Here is a 16,788-nt window from a genome sequence, read left to right on the forward strand (position 1 = left end):
ACAAACCAACTTTCATCACCTCAAACAGGAAGGAGGTTCTAGATGTTACTCTAGTTTCTGGGGCATTCTCTGACCTTGCCAAAAATTGGAGAGTTTCCAACGAAAACTCCTACTCTGATCATATGTATATCATTTTCACTCTGCTCTTGCGTACACCGCCTAGGGTGGCTTACAGGAATAGGAGACGTACGGACTGGAACCTTTATAAAAAAGTCTTATCCTCTACTCTCCTAAAGAACGCTTCTCACGGTAGGCCGAGCCTGCCGCTAACAACTGATGAAGCGCCTCCTTTAGACACAACATTTGCTTCTCTTGGTGAGCTAGACTCATCGTCAAAAATAGAAGAAGCAGTGGATCTTATCACCAAATCTTGTAACGCTGCCTTCACAGTAGCCTGCCCGGAGATTAAGGTGAGGGGTAAAAAGAAACCCTATTGGTGAACCAAGAAATCTCCGAGCAGAGGAAAAACAGCAGAAAACTCTTTAACGAGGCTAAGCGCACGGGAATCTGGTCCCACTATAGGGACGCCTTAAAATCTTTTAAGAAGTTAATCCAGAAGGTCAAAAGGGACTCCTGGAAGAACTTCACTAATGACATCGAAGAAGTCTCAGAGGTCAATCGCCTACGAAAGGTCCTCTCCAAAAACCCCATACCTCCAAGCTGCATTCGCACAAGGAGCGGAGAATGGGCCACTTCTAGTAGGAAAATTCTCGAAACCCTGATCAGCACTCACTTTCCGGGCTGCAGATCTCAACCATACATCTTAAACACGCAATCTAACCCAGGGCCATTTCAACCCCTGGACCACATTGTAAGCGAAAAAGGAGTTATCTGGGCAATCAAGTCCTTTAAACCCTTCAAATCTCCGGGAACGGATGGAATATTTCCCGCTGAATTGCAAGCTGCAAGCGATCTTATAAGCCGGCTGCTAGCTAAAATCTACAAGGCTTGCCTCAACCTGGTCTATATCCCCACGGAATGGACCAAGGCAAAGGTAGTCTTCATACCCAAAGGAGGCAGGATATCGGGCAACAGTCCAAAGGATTTCAGACCAATAAGTCCGACCTCCTTCCTCCTAAAAGTTCTAGAACGATTGCTGGACGCCTACATTAGACGATCGGCAAATAAGGCACTAATCTCCAACAACCAACACGCCTACTCTAAGGGCAAATCCGTAGAGACAGCTCTACATGCTATCACTACTAAGATAGATAAAGAATTTACGCTGGGTATCTTTCTCGACATAGAAGGAGCCTTCAACAACGTTCTCCCAGCAGCGGTCACAAAATCTCTACGTTCTTTAGGGGTGGAAGAGCCTCTTGTGAAATTCGTCGAGGTCCTTCTAAACAAGAGAATCATTATCTCTGAGCTGGGCAGCTCATCGTTAATAAGGTATACCAACAGAGGAACCCCCCAGGGGGGCGTTCTTTCTCCTCTACTATGGAACCTATGGTGAACGCTCTGTTATCTATACTACAGCCCACCGGATGCCAAGTCATTGCATATGCCGACGACATAGCCTTGACAGTTACCGGCAAACACCTTCCGGTGCTTGGCGAACTCTTGCAAAATGCTTTAAATCTAACAAACACATGGTCTATGGAATGCGGACTCAGCATCAGCAGTGAAAAAACTGAGATGGTGCTTTTTACCCGCAAACGCAGTATACCGGAATTTACCCTCCCGTCCCTAAACGGGAAGGAAATCAAACTCTCTACCGAGGTTAAATATCTCGGAGTTATTCTAGACAGGAAGCTTGACTGGAAGCGAAATGTGGAGGAACGATCCAGGAAAGCCACAATGGCTCTCTACGCTTGTAAGTCGGCAATCGGAAAAAGGTGGGGTCTCCAGCCACGCATAGTCCATTGGATCTATACGGCAGTGGTGATACCCATACTCTTCTACGCCGTCACCGTATGATGGAAAGCACCCGATATCGAATCTAACAAGAGTAAAGTAACGAGAGTACAGAGGATGGCGGCAATGCTCACCAGGGGTGCACTTCCCTCCACTCCCACCAAAGCTCTTGAAACCATATTATTCCTTCTCCCAACCGATCTACTAGATACTGTGCCTCCTGCAACGCGGCGAGGCTCAACGCTATCGAATCATGGAGGGATTGCAGGTTTGGTCACACCCGGATCCTGAAGCAAGTCCCCGAAACCTTCTTGAAATTGGACCATACAACATCGCCCCCTTGCTGGGACAACAAATTTTCCACAAGAATCCCAGAGAGGAACGAGTGGGCAACGGCGTGGAGCCGGGATCACACGAAATCTCCGTTTTTACAGATGGATCTAAACTAAACAACAGAGTCGGCAGCGCGATATTCTCGGAGAAGCTCAATCTAAGCGAGAGCTTTCGCCTACCTGATCACTGCAGTGTTTTTCAGGCTGAACTCATAGCTATCTGGGAAGTAGCCCGCTATCTTGCTAACCTGCAGGTAACAAATTCTATTTCAATTTTCTCTGACAGCCAAGCTGCCATAAAATCCCTGCAATGCAGTAACACCTCGTCACTAGTGGCATTGAAGTGCAGAGAAACCCTCAACAAACTAGCTAAAAATTGCATCCTAAGCATAATATGGGTTCCTGGCCACTGTGACATCTCAGGAAACTGCGCTGCGGATGAGCTAGCTAGGGAAGGCACCAACTTGCAAACAACAACCTCCGCTGGTTGGGCCAGCCCTCCCCTAAACACTTGCAAATACCACCTGCGATCTCTTTTCACGGATCAGGCAAACGCCAGATAGGCGAGGGAACCTACATGTAGTATATCCAAGCAAATCTGGCCTAAGCTGGATGAAAAGAGATCGCGATCGGTGATATTGTTAAGCCGTATCTCTATAAGCCCACTAGTGGGCTTTCTTACAGGTCACTGCCTCATGGGCACTCACGGTGCCTATATGGGCCTGCAGACAAATGACTTCTGCCGCAGCTGTAGTGACGAGGAGGAGATAGAAAGCATTGAGCACTATCTGTGCCACTGTCCCGCACTGTCAAAAACCAGGTACCAATGCCTCCACACACACTCTTTTGGGTGCCTTGCGGAGCTTGAATCTATAAACCCAAACGATATCTTGCGATTCATTAGGCAAACGCGCTGGTTTAGCCTCACTGGGGTCTAAACTCTCCTCTTCTTCGAAAGTAGGGTAATAGGAAATAGGGGCCCCCGCGTGGTAGCACAATGGGCCACAACGGCCTACGTGAGTCTCCGCTCGGACAGCGGAGGCAGCCACTCTAACCTAACCTAACCTAACCTAACCTACCTATTTACATACGTCCTATTCCATTTGCCTGAAATTTCGTATATAAATTTGACTATATTAGTATTTACGATGCTTTTTTTCTGGGAAGTATACCAGAGACGGACTGAGACTGAGACTCGGAGTGGGACTGGGACTGATACTCGGAATGGGGCTGGAACAAAATACATACCACCCTCTGGGGCTGGCAATAAGAGATGAAGAAGAAGGAGAAAAACTTGAGAGAAGAGAAAAGAGGGAAGGAGACTGATAAAGAGATAGAATGAGACGAAGATAGAGATGAAGCGAAAAAGACGGAGGGAGGAGTGAATAAAAATATTAGGAAATGTGTAGAGGGGTAGGGCAGAGTTAGACGGAAAAAGCTTATTAAAATGTATGCAGATAGGCCAAATTTAGGGCAGAACAACGTCTGCCGGGTCTGCTAGTATAATATATATCCCATACAACCGATCGTTCAGATAAGAGGGTTTTTTGCCATTTTTTATTTTATATTTATCTTAAAAACCGTTTAGGTATGTACATCTTTTCACTATATATTTCTCATCTTATACATCCGATTATTTGGAGATTTCGGACGGGATAAGATTATTGTTCAGCCCATTCATGAAAGGTACGAAGTCTTCGGCACAGCCGAAGACAGTCCCGTCCTTACATGTTTACTTATGGATTAATTTTTGCTGCAAACTGATATTACCAAGTCAAATTTTCTCATACCACAGGGCATTTTGACGCAGCGTAGGCTGGCGTTTTCGGCTGTCAGATCAAAGACTCCCCCTTCCACAGTGCAGTCTCTGGCCACAAATCCAGGAGTGCTGCTGCCGTCTTTATTTTTTATACAGTCACTATATATAGAAGATGACATAATGGCCTGCAAGCCTCTACTGCTAAAATCGAAGTGTAGAAGTCTTTTACTTCTCTAGACCATTTTTATTTTATATCTTCTCATTTATGTTTTCTAATGAAAGCAAACCACAACTCCTTTATAATTACAATGGTATTAAATATGTATAATTTTAGAGCACATTCTCGGTATCAAATCTTAGTATACATTCAATAAAAATTCGTTTACGCAATTCCTGTGTGTATTTCAGTATGTCCTTTCTGGCATTCCTAGTTGAATTTGCAAATCTCCTCATCATTTGTAGTGATGAATAGTTTTCATCTGCATCGATGCGGAAGGGAACTATGTGTGTGACTTGTTTCCTTTGCACGAATGCAAGGAACTGATAAAAACCTTTCCTTGTGGCATTTGAGATACGTAATAGTATACATTTTTTATCTTGTTGCTTATTTTTATGACGCTGAGCGCATATTTTGAACCAGATTTTGTTTGTGAAGTTTCCTGCATTCATTCATACGAATAGCTGAGTTGCCGCTCATACGCATTGTATGACTTAGCGAGCACCTAGGATGTGCATAGGTGTGTATGTATGTATGTATGTTCTTATGTATGGAGGTATATAGTACATAGTTGCATAATAGCAAACAAATTTGAAAAGATAAAATAGGAAAAGGTGAGTTGTTTATGTTGCAATGTTTTGTTTATATTCACGCCTTTTATGGCATTTCTTTGAAAACGAAATGTAACATTTCTAATTATTCTATTCTAGTATGTGTCCACGTAGGCGCTATGCCCGTACCCCATTTTGAAGTAGAAAATTACAAAAGTTTATATGTATGACTCCATTTTGACTCATTTCCTTATTTGTACACTTGGCTATACCTAAACACACGGATAAACCCAGGTTTTAAATCGATCATCGGTTTTTCCTAATTTTTAAAACATATTTTGTAAATATGTTTAGCCTTTAAACATCCTACATTTGTTTTCAGTTCTTCTGCGTTTCGATTTAACCTAAGTTATATAAACTAATCAATCAATCGCACAATAATCCCTGTCTTATATGTATTTGCAAATAATTGCTAAAGGCCTCGATCCTTGCGCCATCTAGTAAAATTTTTCATCCCAAATAATGTTCCAAGTTTCAGTTCTCTCTGTTATCGGAAAGTTGCTGCAAACTTAGCCGCAATATACTCAAATTAGGCCGACTTTTTAAATATCACGTTCGCGGCAACACTTAGCGACAGTTTTTCTCCTCGTCCTGTATTTTAACGGAACTTCCAACAAAACTGAAACCAGACCAGTTGGTGAAAGAGTTTGAAATATAGACCGACATAGCATTCCATCACAAGTAAAGCTTATTATTGTCCATATCTACATTATTGGTACGATGTACACTGAGTAATGGATGATGAAGGACATGCCATTGTCGTTACCTCTAACTATGTACCAAAGATAATGGAGCCCAAACGAATGCAAGTCTTCCAGAGGGCAAGGGCAACACGTCGGTTTCAAGAGCTCAATTTTCTACAAAGATTTTCACCTATTCGAAATAAGATTCACTAGAAGTGTGTTCTTTAATGTTAGCAGAGCCTTGAAACACCCAAAATTAAAAGTCAGGATGTGCTGCCTTTACGAAGCACATCGAAATTTGTAGCAGAAAAGTACCTTAAATAGTATGTTAATAGTGATAGCAATTTTGTAATTGCCAACAGGTTTTAGGGACCTCCCACTTTTTAAGTTTTAAAAAACACCATTAAAATTTCTCAAAAAATTCTTTTTGGAGCTATTGACCATATAATTCTGCACGTATCTCGTTACGATTTTGTTTTCTGAGGCTATATGTTTGCAAGGAAATAATTATTGTAAATAAAACCTATGGGTGTCCAAATTACTCAACCGGTCTTAATAAATTTTAACAGTACGTTCACGTGGTCATCCGGTACTGTTCTGGCTACATACAATTTTGGAAAAGTGATCAAATAATTAATTTCGCTTTATTCCCGTATTATTTCAAGCAGGTATCCAATATTTGGTATAGAAATTTCAAATATCCATTGGTATAGGTGGTAGAAATGATATTCAAAGTAGGAGCAAGAGTTAAACATTAAATAGGAATGAGTGGAGTGAAACAAACATTTTAAACTCGCTATACTTGCTTTGGTATATATATTCCGTATATGTGGTTACCTAGGTGGGAGAGGTAGAAGGAGTGAAATTGGGAGTGAGGGTAGTGAAAATGAGGATTAGAATAGGAGTAAAAGTGAAACAAAAATTTAAGTTCGCTATATCTATGTCGTTATCTTAAGGGGGTATACAATATTTGATATGTAAATTCTATATATGAAATTATTCAGGTGGAAGAGGTAGAGGACTTTGGAGTGGAAATGCGAGTGGTAAGGAGAATGGGAGTACGAGTGAAACAAATATTTAAATTCGCTATATCTCCGTTGAAGAAGGTGTGCAATATTTGGTATCTAAGTAGATTCTATAAATAGATTATATATATTTAGTAGAGATTACGATTTCTCGAACATGTTCGAGAAGAGATTTCTCGCAAGTCTCGCCTTCTCGCAAGATTCTCGAATCTCGAATTACTCGTAAGGCTCGCGCGATTCTCATATTATTCGTGAGGCTCACGAGCTTCCCGACATTCAACTTAATCGATTCATTGGCTGTTTTATAAAGAGCTTACGATTTCTTCTGGAGCACAAGCCAAAATGTCCGCAAACCCACAAGTAAAAAACCCCGAAATGTATAGAATATTGCCAATGCAGCGACTGAATTGAAGGTCGAGAAGATCGCGAGTATTATGAGTAATTCGACATTCGAGAATCTCGCGAGCCTTACGAGTAATTCGAGATTCGAGAATCTCGCAAGCCTTACGAGAAATTCGAGATTCGAGAATCTCGTGAAAAGCCGTGTGAACAAAGTTATATGTATAATAAATATGATCAACAAAAAAGTCACAAGTAAAAAAAACAAGTGTATAAATACTGTCCATACGGCGATTAAGTAAGAATGTCGAGAAGCTCGCGAGATTTACGAGTACTTCGAGACACGAGAATCTCGCGAGAAGTCGAGTTTTCGATTTTTTTGGGTCTGGAAAATCTCGCTTGTGTTCGAGAAGAAATCGTAAGCTCTAATATTTAGTAATTTGGATGTGAGAGGTAGAGCCAGTGGAAGTGGAAGTTGAATAAATGTGTAAATTCGTGATGACTCAGAAATTACTTGAATGTGGTATCTAATATTTAGTATATAGATTCCACACATGAAGTTATTTAAATGGGAGCGATAGATAGTGGCATAGGGAATGGTAGCGGGTGTATGAGGGGGAGTGGGAGTGGGAGTGGAAGAGGGAATGAGCTTGGGAGTGACAATGGAATGCGAAGGGAGTGGAGATATAGCCAATACGGTAAGGACAGGAATAAGAAGGAGAAATGGCAGGAAAAGAAAAAGTAAAGTTGTAGTCCATTAATATATAGAGGGTATAGAAGTGCACCTTTAAAATATAGGGCAGGACAACGTCTGCCGGGTACGCTAGTAAATAATAATAGTCAACTGTAAATACCGGTACTTATCAGGTAGCAAATGCCATATATCTTTTTTATCACAATTCATAAAAAAATATTTACGTCACTGATATGCGATAATGTCATATTAAATATTTAACATTTATGTTCGTTTTTCTTATATTAGATGACACATTAGAATAATAGACAGTAAAAATAATAAATAATTTGTTTGATTAACAACGGCAAGTGCGTATAAAAACTAGAAGGGACGGGACTGTCGTCGGCTGTACCGAAGACTTGATACCTTTCATGAATGAAGCTGAACAATAATGCGTTGTAATTTCAAAAATACATAAAATCTGATCAATCAGTTGTATCGGATATATATTACATATACGACTGATCTTAGCGATTTTTTCAAACATTGTATGCCTTCTAGCTGTTAAAATGCGGAAGAAATACCGTTAAACCCCTTATCTGAACAAACGGTTATTTGGTATATAGATTTTATATTTTTGTGCCGATCTTAGAAAATTTTGCAGACAACAATGAATGCTCTATATGTAAGCATTCAGCGAAATTTAAAGCCTTTAGCTGTTAAAATGGAGCAGTAATTACGAAAAGCTTCTTATCTGAACAATCGGTTATGGGGGATATATGCTATATATACGACCGATCTCATCCATTTTTTCAGACAACAATATGTGCAATATACGAAAGCATATGGTGAAGTTTGAAGCTTCAATCTGATAAATTCAGGAAGATATGACAAAAATCCTCTTTTCTGAAAAATCGGTTTATGGGGGATATATGCTACAGTGGCCCGATCTGGCCGGTTCCGACTAAAATACAACCGCTCACCAAATTTTATCAATATATCTCAAAAATTGAGGGACTATATAGTTTCATAAAAACAGACAGACGGACATATTTATTATTTGTGAGTATCTCGAGAAAATTGAAGGTTCTAGCAGTGAAAACGAAGAAGAAATTACGTTAATCGGTTGTATGGGATATATGTTATATGTATGACCGACCTCAATAATTTTTTCGGACCACAAAGTACGCCTCATGTATATCGGTTGTAAGGGGGATATATGATATAGTAGTGCTCTCCAAACTTCACCAAGATAAATGAAGATCTGAGGGACTAGTTTGCCTTCAAACAGACAGAGAGACGGACAGATGACTAGGCAGACAAACAGACGGACTTGGCTAAATTGACTGAGCTCGTCATCCTGATCATTTCGGTATACTTATTGGTGGGTCTTTCTCTCCGATTTTAACTTACAACTTTGAGATTTGTGAAAGGTATAAAAATCGCACAAAATCTTATCGAGATAAATTTACATGTTCGAGATATATTTCTTAGTATATATGTACATATGTTTGTACGCAGGTATAGATATTTGCATGTGAATTTGTGACACCGAACGAAAATAGATAAAGATTGTGAATACGTTTGGAAGAGCGATTAAATAAATATTTTACGAGATAACTATAATGCCATTTTATGTTTTCATATTAAAAGAAGTACCCTATATATAGATCCAAAAGATATACGAACATAGATACGTACATATGTATGTATATGGGTATAGAGATCTGAGATACACTTGCAGCATGGTAAGTTAACTTTTTAACCCTCCGATAGATTGTGGCGTCTGGCCAGACGAGAAGGCTTTATTTTCGTAAATAACTTTACTGCTAACCACCCGATTATGAAAAGCTTTAGTGACTTTTTAAGTTTAGATGCGGTCTTTATAATAATTCGGAAATCGATATTTCTTTCTTTTTATTTTATCTTTTTTTTTTTTTGTACCAAAGTTGATTATGTCACATCTTAGCGTTGTCGTCTGGCTAGACGAACATATTTTTAAGCCTATGAGACCTCATAGTTCGTATACATTTCAAAATGTGTCAATAAAAATTCAAATTTAATTCTGGTTAATCACAGTGTTTAGCTGGCGCTATACAGCTATGTCCATATGGACTGCACTCAAACTGCCACGAGGCCTCAAGCTTTCTCCCATTACAGTAATCATTGATACTCTGCATACTTCCTCAAGTTTTTTGGTAAACGTACTTTTCCGCACTTCCACCAAACAAGAACTTCATAGTAAAGTATGGGTCAATCCTAGCATCCTCTTGCATGCCGCAGATACTTTCTTCGCTCTCTCTTCCATATGGAGTTTCCACGACAACTTACTATCTAGTATAGCTAAGAGGTAAAAATGGAAGAAATTTTAGACAAGGATGGTATTAAGAGTGATAGGGGAAGAGAGGACCATTGGAACTACACACATTTTTTAAAGGGGCCTGGCACCTCCCCTTTTTTGAAAAATTATTTTCCTATGTTTCGTAAGCCACAACTGAAAGGAAAATTGACGTATCGGAACAAATTTCGATCCACAAATTTTCTTTAAACGAAAAGGTCTCTGGTAAAAACAAAGAGAATTAGTTAGTGACTTGTCTTTTTTATAAAAGGCTTTTAAAAGGAGCGCACGCAAATTTAATAATAGAGAATGTCACTTCGAAAACTGGTTTTATATCATTTTATTTTTTACTTTTATAATGTCCTAAAAATAACTGGAAAAACTGAATTTTCATCAAAATGGATTCACAACAGAGCTAATAAGGTCATTTTACCCTCGAAGTCAAACCTTTTAATTGTTTTTTTTTTTTATTTGTTCTATTTTACGTTCCACTAGTGCAGTGGTGCACAACGCCGGCAGAGCTTTGAATATAAAGCAACCTTTTTTGTATTGGTTGGTATGTGAAGAATTGTTGAGCCCAGAACTCACGCATAAGCTGTCTACTGCTTGAAGTAGAAGCTAAAACTGGGCCCATATTACCTGTTACGATCCGTGATCGAAACTCATTTTTTAAATCACAATAGCTCTGAAATGGTGGATCGGATTAATGACATATTTGAACTAGCGACAAATAGTACTCGTAAGATCCATAACTTATTATAATTTTTAGAAAAAGTTTAACAGTTGCATAGTTAACGCTTGAGTGGAAATGGTTTCCAGTCGCTGATCGTAACACGTAATACGGGCCCTGATTGACTACTTGCTTTACTGAATCTCTGTCGCTACACTCACACGACATGTAGGTGAACGCCGAGTAGTTTTTCGTAGCTCTACGAAGTTCTCGAGTGCACCACTGCACTCGTTCATCATTTTTCCGCCTGCTATGATATTTTTTACGATATTTTACATTTTAAGTCACAAACTTATCAACTTATCAGCCGTCCCTTGTATGAAAAAAAAATGTGTTTCATTGTAAAAAAGAAACTAATCAATGCATAACTTACTTGTAAGCAATTCAGTAGCAGATGCAGCTATAAAAAACTTTTCTTATCTTCGCCGAATGCGCTTTCAACAAATAACGTAATAACTTTTGCAAAATTATTTTCGTTTCTTTTTATTTCTGTATTTCTTTTCACTGCAAAATTTGTAAGTACAATTACACTTTGTGCTCTTTTATTAGCGAACAAAACCAAGTTACACAATTGAATGACTGAAAAAGTTAAATTTTACTTCACAATTTTATAGGCACAACAACAACAACAAAGCTCCAAATTATTCGGCGACTAATTTGCCAGCCAGAAATGGTTATCAAGATTTTATGTCAGAGATACAAAGAAATATTTTTATGCATTATCTGCATAGCATCTGCATCTTAAGCTTTATATACTTGTACGTATGTATGTATGTGTGTATGTATATATGTATGTTAACTTGCACTGATAACTTTACTGACTTTTTTTATTGTTGTTGCCAGCAAAACGGAAATATAAATAAATTAATTGCACACACAGCACAGCACTTGAATAAGCATAAATATCTACATATGTATGTAAATGTGAATGTCTTACGAATGCGGGTGAATCTATTTTACCCACGCACTAAAGTAGTTATATGTGATAATACATTAGACCATATCCAAAAAGAAAACGTTCGCATTACTTCTCTTGTATGAAGTCAAAAGCAGTCGCCTTTTTTTCCGACTTTTATCATAGCAGCACCCATAATTGGGCGAAAGCATAAAACAAGGGTGCTCAAGGAATTGGACTAACGGCACCAAACGACAAAAACGTCAATATAAAGTGCAACAAATTCCCTTCCGGAATGACATACTGAAACATAATACAAGAAAGCAAGAGTTCCGATTCGATAAAATCTATTTACAGAACTAGTTTTTCTCTTAATTTAACAATGATATACTTTCTGGAAGCTCAATTTTGTTGTTTTCGAGAGCCAGCCGGAGCCAACGCGAATAACTGCGACGGATTGTCTCGCCATTTGTTTAATTGTATGTCATGTCGGTCATCAACAAAATACAAAATCAATCTCAAAGCATTTTGTTATTTTTTCTGTGTTTTTATACCGAAATTGATTTTTTTGTTGTGGGCAGCTAGCTTGAGCCAAACTTATGTTGTTGAGAGCCATACGGAGCCAAAGGAGCTAGCGCGTGAAACTGGAACTCAAGGAATTTCCAAAGTTGTTTTAGAAACAAGTTGCAAAACAACAGCAATAGCTCAGCAGACCAACTATCTTTTGTTCTTCAATCGTGATCGTCGCGGTAGGGTGTAGGAACATTAATTACATCATTTTTGATTTCGGGGGCGCTTTCTTCATTTAAAAAATGAAGAAATAATGTGTTGGGTAAAGCTATGTGTGGTTAGGTTAACTTATATGACCGGGCCGAGAAATTACTGTTTCACGTCGACAATTGATATACAAAGGCGCCCAACGTGATGACCTAAACGCAATAAAACCTTTACTGTAATAGCTACCGTGAGTCAAACCTCTTTGTGGAGTCAATTAATATAACTATTGTCTTTTTTTCAAGTTCGGATAGCTCCGAGCGATCATTGAAAAAAGGACAGCGTATAACTGAATGTTTTCCTACTCCCCAATACGTCTACAGTTGCGGCAGTAATCGTAGGATTCGATGTCCATACTAGCGGCGGGATTGCTTTTCAAATAGTGACCAAGTAGTCTTACCCGGAACAATATCCTCCAGTTGTGTTCAGGGTCAAAAGAGTGTTAGTGCGTCCTCAATTATAGGAAGGTCAAACCAACCATGATTACTCGCATGTAGGATGAGGCATTTAAAAATGGCCAAAGGTATACCTATCAAATCATTTTCGGAAAAGATGTGGGCGGTCAACAACATCAAATGTAAAGTTACCGTCAATATCCCTGTGACCAAGTAACCGGTTCCGATGAAAAGACAGCCATCGCCAAATATGTTGACGGCACAATGAAAAAAATGTTGCATATTAGTCCCATTTCCACCCTCTATGCATTCGTGCTCAAAATCGTAGCATGACCACTCGGCGATGTTTCGCGATTCCAGCATCTCTTAGTATCACTTTCGCTATCTTTTTAGATGCGACGGTATAGTAATCCACGTCAATATTATGCCCTCGAATCATGTACCCAACGATATCATTCTAGTTTCATGGTTTTAAATGGCCACCCGAGTTTTTTCTGCCATGAAAAGCTTCTCAGATTGTAAGAAAAATTAAAAAGAAGCACGATGCAAATCGGAAGGGGAGTTCGGCCTAAATACCATCGGAGGGCTAATTATCAAGAAACAACAGCTTATATATAGTTATATTATTCAGCATTGATTGCGTCCTTCCGCAGATGTGGCAGTCTACTTCAGCTATTTGCGGGATGTGGCAGTTGTGCTAGTTTCTATGTTGTTGAGGGTGTTCTCTATGTCTAGGAAGGCAGCTTGCATATATTTTTGGTACGGGAGTAATATTTCCCCATGTCGCTACTATTGATCCTACCTTCATACATGAATGATGAATCTCAGAAAGATTAGGTGTTGTTATTATTGACCTTATGTGAATGGTCAAAAACCTCTCACGCAACTTCATCATATATGATGAACTGACCTTTGCCAGAAAAAAATTATTTTATTACTCCTCCAGCTTTATGGAATATAGGGCACAGTTCTACTCCCTTACCAGCCGGGGTGACGCCATCGAGACCAGGTGATTTATATATAGAGAGGACAATCACGTAGCTTGTTTTTTCTGTTGAAACCTGATATTTATGTCTCAGGCCCACCACCGGTTTAGTGAGGTCTTGTCTTGAATGCTGTGCTTTCATACTTCTTGCTTATCTAAAAGAGTACACAAATATATGTAATAGCCCATGTTTAATGGTCGTACCACCATAAAAAGCAGCCTTTTGTTTCGATGGGATGCCAAACAAGTGGGCAGAGGCATCTTTCACAATAAGCCACTTAATATACCAGGACGTGCTGCCACTCTAAAATCGTAGTCCTTAAAGCGTTTAACATGGTGATCATCAGAAAGAGATACTGATTATCCAATGCTCTGTATAAAAGAAAAGCATCCACTGAATCGGTCTTGTTTTTCGTTTAGCAACATGCCCGTCATAAAGATAATAATTATAATAACTTGGGACGTTATACCTCCGAGAAAATGAAGGCTGATGTGCCCTATGTTACATTTTCATTATTCCTACAAGCTAGTGGGACGGGACCTAAACAGACAGGATCTACACACCAGAAGCAAGCAATAAAGAATCATTATAGCAATTGTCGGGCTAGTGCCAGAAAAGACTGGTATCAGAGCGTACCGGATTCAAAGGACAGTGCACACATCGGTAATACTCTCTTCAATATTCCGGATGTACTTTTGCAGTTATAACAATACCAACATCACTGGCTATCATCCCATTGCTCGAATCACCTTCCGTCGGAATATTTGACTATAGCAAGAAGTCTTATCCACTCCTCATAATCGTTTTCCCATAAAAAATGTGTATGTTCTCTAGAGTAAAGCCTAATCCCAGGTCATTTTAGAGAATTCTTAAGATTGTCTTTTGCGCTGAAAAACAATGGTCCCCTACATTGCCACCTGTTTTACAATTTTCTCCCAAATTAAGCTGGAAAGTCCCTAACATGGTAACACTGCAGTTGCTGGGTAATTGGATAGCGAACAGTAAGAGGCTTCGTTCGGATATTGGGCGGTTTTTTTTTCTAAAGCTTCAAAATTTCTTCTGCTCGCTTAAAAAAATTTCAATTGGAAAACAAAGCGAACTAAGCAAGTTTTTAATTAGTTTTTGCTGGTTAGTTGAAATTTTTTCTAAGCGAGCAGAAAATATGTTGAAGCTTTAGAAAAAAACTCCAATTAGCTACTTCATCCTAATATACAAAAAATCATCAATAGACGAAAGTTCATTGAACTTAAGAATTTCCTTAAAAATGACATGACGCAACACTAGAAGGGCAATACTTTATCTGTCTACTTTTATCTTTATATTAGTGGGTGCACGGCGAACTTTTCCTCTTTCTAAACGAGCTAATGTACATTTACACATACATATTTACATATATATAAAGTCAAGATGTAACACAATGTAGACCAGAATTAAAAGTAAAACCACTAATGACGATGAAACACTTCTCACAGTTAAAATGCGATGAAAGAAACGACGAAATATTGTCTGATTTTTGTTTTCTTGTTTATTGTTTGTGTACCGGATACAATTAACGTTACAATGAAATAAAAAACGCTTCACTTGAATTAATATATTTGCATATCTGCATGTACGTAGGTAGATATGTTTGTTTGTTGATCTTCTTAATTCACTTCACCCAATTCGTTTGGAGTCACGAGCGAAAAAGTACCGCTAAACAACCGGAAACGCTACACAACGCCACGAAATGCAAAATTATACTGAATTCATAACAAAGGAAAATGAGTCTCAAGCTAAGCAAAAAACAGCAAAGTAGCCCCCAACGCTCCCCCTTACACGGTAAACACATGGCACCGGCATTGTAACGAATTGGAGCATGGCAAAAGAGCGCATTGACACTGACCGATTTGAGTGAGTTTATTTCGCAAGTGTTATTGAGTGAGTATAAATGAGTTGCATATATATTGTTGTGTGTATACTTACGTGTATATATGTATGTATGTGTTCCCGAGCTGGTAAATTGAGGGTGGTAGCGGGTGTGTAATTTTGACTGTAACAGGTAAACCTTCATTCGAATGGCAGCAATGCTCTCACACCGTAAACATTTATTGAGTAATTTCTCTTGAGCAAAAGCACACAGCAGCCCTTAATAGTGAGTACCAAATATAGTTATCGCTATGGACCAACAGAGTGCTCCAAAATTAACAACAATTCATACAAAAAATATGGTCCAATTAACATTGCGATGTCCTAGGACTGGATCATATAATCCAGCTCCGCATTTCATCAGAGTAATCCATGAAGTACCCACAGTACAATAAACATCGTGTAGTGATTACAATCGTTAAAAACGAGCAATGATCGGTTTACAATATCCCTGCAAAAATCGTTGGATCATGTGGTCCAGTGGAGTACTTATCATTATACTCCTCTGTAATGCAGCAATGGACCAACCCATGTTTCTACACGAACACATTGTAAGCCGATCATTGCTCGTTTTTAACGATTGTAATCACTACACGATGTTTATTGGACTGTAGGTACTCCATGGATTACTCTGATGTATTGCGGAGCTGGAGTATATGGTCCAGTCCTAGGACATCGCAATGTTAATTGGACCATATTTTTTGTATGAATTGTGTTTAATTTTGGACTACTCGGTTGGTCCATAGCAAGTACTCCATACATGCATGCATGGAATACTCGCGATTTTTACAGGGATCAATTCATACAAAAAATATGGTCCAATTAACATTGCGATGTCCTAGGACTGGACCATATACTCCAGCTCCGCATTACATCAGAGTAATCCATGGAGTACACACAGTCCAATGAACATCGTGTAGTGATTACAACCGTTAAAAACGAGCAATGATCGGCTTACAACATGTTCGTGTAGAAACATGAGTTGGTCCATCGAAAAATGAGTTGGTCCATTGCTGCATTACAGTGGAGTATAATGGTAAGTACTCCAGTGGATCACATGATCCAACGATTTTTGCAGGGTATGTATAGCCCGAACACTAGGCTAGTGTCACTGGCTGTTTTGCGGAAATGCAGTTGAGTGTTAAATAAAGTGTGCTCTCATAACGCAAGCGCTTTAAGGTTTGAGCAATTGAGTGATTACTCGATTAATGGTGTCTGATGTGAGTCAACTAAGTTATTGGCATAGTGAATTGAGTACAACAGCTT

The 16,788-nt window shown here is 39.0% G+C and overlaps 1 long non-coding RNA gene across 1 annotated transcript in view; it reads right to left on the reverse strand.

Annotated features, from left to right (window-relative positions):
- LOC137240538 (uncharacterized) overlaps nt 1–15,324 on the reverse strand; it is a 101,470-nt gene extending 86,146 nt beyond the window's left edge. Inside the window, exons 1-2 of the long non-coding RNA XR_010949756.1 lie at nt 15,088–15,324; nt 10,941–11,146 (exon numbers count right to left, since the gene is read on the reverse strand). This is a non-coding gene — a long non-coding RNA (uncharacterized lncRNA). The remainder of the gene's footprint in view (nt 1–10,940; nt 11,147–15,087) is intronic.
- Between the last annotated feature and the right edge of the window lie 1,464 nt (nt 15,325–16,788).

Source organism: Eurosta solidaginis, chromosome 2, assembly GCF_040869045.1.
Source record: "Eurosta solidaginis isolate ZX-2024a chromosome 2, ASM4086904v1, whole genome shotgun sequence".
In the NCBI taxonomy this organism is placed as follows: domain Eukaryota; kingdom Metazoa; phylum Arthropoda; class Insecta; order Diptera; family Tephritidae; genus Eurosta; species Eurosta solidaginis.